Raw genomic sequence first — 3,085 nt, 5'->3', positions numbered from 1 at the left:
CGCTTCAGCCTTGGTGCTCTCCATGCTAATCTAGAAACATTCCAGACACATTCAAGATAGCAGACAATCACACTGTATAGTTCCAATACCACTTTCGGTAGTATGTTATGGAAACCAGCAATTTGTAATGGTAACATCTTGAGGTGAAAGTGAAAGGGCAGGTGCCATTGCAGGTGGAGGAGGAGAGGCGGTGATGCTTTCTGAAGGCCTGTTGAGGAAGGGCGGAGTAACGTGACAGGGCCCTGTGTTACCTGAGCACAGCACATTGAAATGTCACATAAGTGATGCAGAACATTTAATGAATTGGTTCTGAAAACTTTAATTAGCTTGTAGGGCTTTTTATTATTATTATTTTTTGTTCATTATATTTTCTGCTCAGTCTCTGTGGATGTTCTGCATTTTCATCATCAAATGACTGGCTGGCTATTTTTGTCAAACAAGAAGCCTGAAACCATCAAGTGAGTGCGGAGACAGTCTGCCCGCTCTGTCAACAGGATGAAAGTGAGTCTCAGGCTTTTTTAATTACAAGGATAACATGTTCGCTCATCTAATAATGAAGATGGTTAGCAATTTTAAATTTTAATAATCAATTACTGAAAGTAATTCTCCATTAAACCACAAGAGAGCCATTAAATCTCAAAAGATGGAACATGCTGTATGTAACAGTAGCAAATTTTCTATTTTTAAATATCATTAGGGAATATCTGATTGTTTCATTTCTCTGCATTTCTTTTACCTTTTTCCTCATGCAGACCATCTCATTTTCTGCAGGAAGACAGCACATGATCTTATAAATAATAAAAGAAAACCCTTGCAAGACTTGATCCAGGGGTGTGAAATATGTGCTAAGAATGTAATTTATTTCAGTCTGGCATATTTTGACTGAATAATAAGGAAGGTGACTAATTAATATTATACTATGCTGTGGGCAAGGCAGCACAGTGGGCTAATCCATGCTCCTTTCACCTCTGGAGACCAGCATTCAAGCCTTAAAGGAGTCACAACCGCTGAGCACAGTTTGGGGGAGGGGAGGGGAAAGCATCAGATGTCTTTCTCTGGCTGTGGAGACCCCTGTCCATATTGTAAAACTACCCTGAACATCAGTCTCTGCTATGAGGAGATGGGGGAAAAGACAAATGATTGCTACTTGGCTATGGCAATTTGGCTGACTTACATGTCAGGGGGAGAGCTCCGTGACAGCTGCAGCTGTCCCAGCTCTAGCCTGGTTTAGCTAGCTCACTTTCATCCCACTTAAACATTTGGAAATAGATGGAATAAAAGAAAAGACTGTGTGTGTGTGTGTGTGTTCAGGTAAGATATTGGATCAGGGTAGGGGCACAGTAATGAGATGGTCAGAAAACAGTGAATTATTTACAATCAAATTAGCCTACGTCTCCATCAGAAGCAGCTGATTCCATTTCTGTAGTATCTAGAGCTCAAAGAGTAGAAAGGTACTGTGCTTTATTTCTTAGGCATTTGATTAATTTTCAGACAGTCGGAAGGCCACTTTGAATCTAATCAGTGATACTATACGCTGCAGCCCCTCCTTCCCCATGTGGTCTATGGGATGCAGGAAACTTGACTGCTTTGAGTACCACAAACAGCATGGCCAGAGATGAAGTTCCTATCATGTTGATTGTTTTTTCTGATGGAAAGTGTGCCTGGGCTTCTGAACTGTGCTGGCCTTTCCAAGGAGCAGTCCTGTGCTTCCCTGGGAAAGATTAAAGCAGAAATTCTGCATAGCCAGGCAGGGTAGGGGGTAGGTAAGGGGGATTTCATGGATAATTAAAATGCAGTTCCTTTGTACTGGTCACAGAAAATTTCAAGTTTCTAGATATTGTAGGGTTCCTATTTCTCTCGTTTTGCTACTTGGACCTCAGTCATCATTAGAACCATTGCCAGGGAGAAGCTGGTTTGATGGAGAAAAAGGAATGCTGGTTCTCAACCTCAGGAATGCTCCAAGTGAAATTTGAAATGCCCTCTGTACAAAGAGGGCAAGGAGAGACAGAAGAAAGAAGCAAACCACTCCAGATTGGTAGGTGGCAGGTTTAACAAGCAAGGGAACTTACATAACGAGGCTTGTCTTGTTGTGCAGTCACAAGATGAATAGATAGATCTCTGCACCATACTCAAGAATCATAAGCGTTTATATAGAGGCTTTAATGGGGTTCAGTCAGATGCACAGTCCAGATGGTCTCAATAACATATTACTCTCTCAAGTCTGCTTTTAAAAGTGGTTTCTAGTGCTGAATAGTGGGCAGAATGTATATTCCAAGGACAGGTGAGGTAGTGAGAAGCCTCAATTGCCCTGTTCCAGCTTGAGGGTCAACTGGCAGTGACAGTCTCCCAATGACCTTCTCCAGGAAGGAAATGTGATACATATTGGATAATTGTGGTCTTTATTAACACATCTGAGAGGTGATTTAGTGAGGGGAATAAGAAGAAAGTATTTGTTAAAGTTTAGGTTCTGATGTGAATTCCAATTATCTCATTATGATGACTAATCCATGTTCCCCCTATCTACTATTAGTGTGGATAATTGGGTGTGAGAGTATATATATATATATATGTATATATACACAAGGAATATATATATCCTATAGCCCCTCAGAAAAACTTGGCACTATTGAATGACTATGGCATCCTATGGGCAACTTAAATCTTTGGTCATAGAGTTAAGAGCTCAGTGTTTCACAGCCCCAAGAGCCCTCTTTGAAATGACCTATGTATGTGTTAACTGTAACAGAAAGACTCATCATCTCTGGATGACATAGGCAGGTTTCAAAACCAGAAATTGTCTGGCAATCACATTTGTGAATGCTGTGGAATGGAATTCACATAAGTGAGTTTAGTTTTGCTTGGTATCTTAGAACGTTCTCAAGTGTTCTTCCATATACCATTTTTCCACAGAAGCAAATCTGATCCTTCAACAGGGCACATAATAGAAAGTATTGTTTTTTTTTCATTTCAAATCTACATTTAGAGATAAATTATAGCTCCTGATGCTTTGGTTTAGCAAAACTGTTATTTTGGGGGCATGTGTGTTACTTCTGTAATGGCTGACCCAGGGCATGGATAAACTAGC

The 3,085-nt window shown here is 40.5% G+C and overlaps 1 non-coding gene across 1 annotated transcript; it reads right to left on the bottom strand.

Annotated features, from left to right (window-relative positions):
• Nucleotides 1-2,595: 2,595 nt before the first annotated feature.
• Nucleotides 2,596-2,724, bottom strand: LOC141568093 (small nucleolar RNA SNORA25). The gene has a single exon (XR_012491102.1). It is a non-coding gene; the product is annotated as a small nucleolar RNA SNORA25 (small nucleolar RNA).
• Between the last annotated feature and the right edge of the window lie 361 nt (nt 2,725-3,085).

Source organism: Rhinolophus sinicus, linkage group LG01 (genome assembly GCF_036562045.2).
Source record: "Rhinolophus sinicus isolate RSC01 linkage group LG01, ASM3656204v1, whole genome shotgun sequence".
Lineage (NCBI taxonomy): Eukaryota > Metazoa > Chordata > Mammalia > Chiroptera > Rhinolophidae > Rhinolophus > Rhinolophus sinicus.
This window is presented reverse-complemented; position numbering and strand designations above follow the sequence as displayed.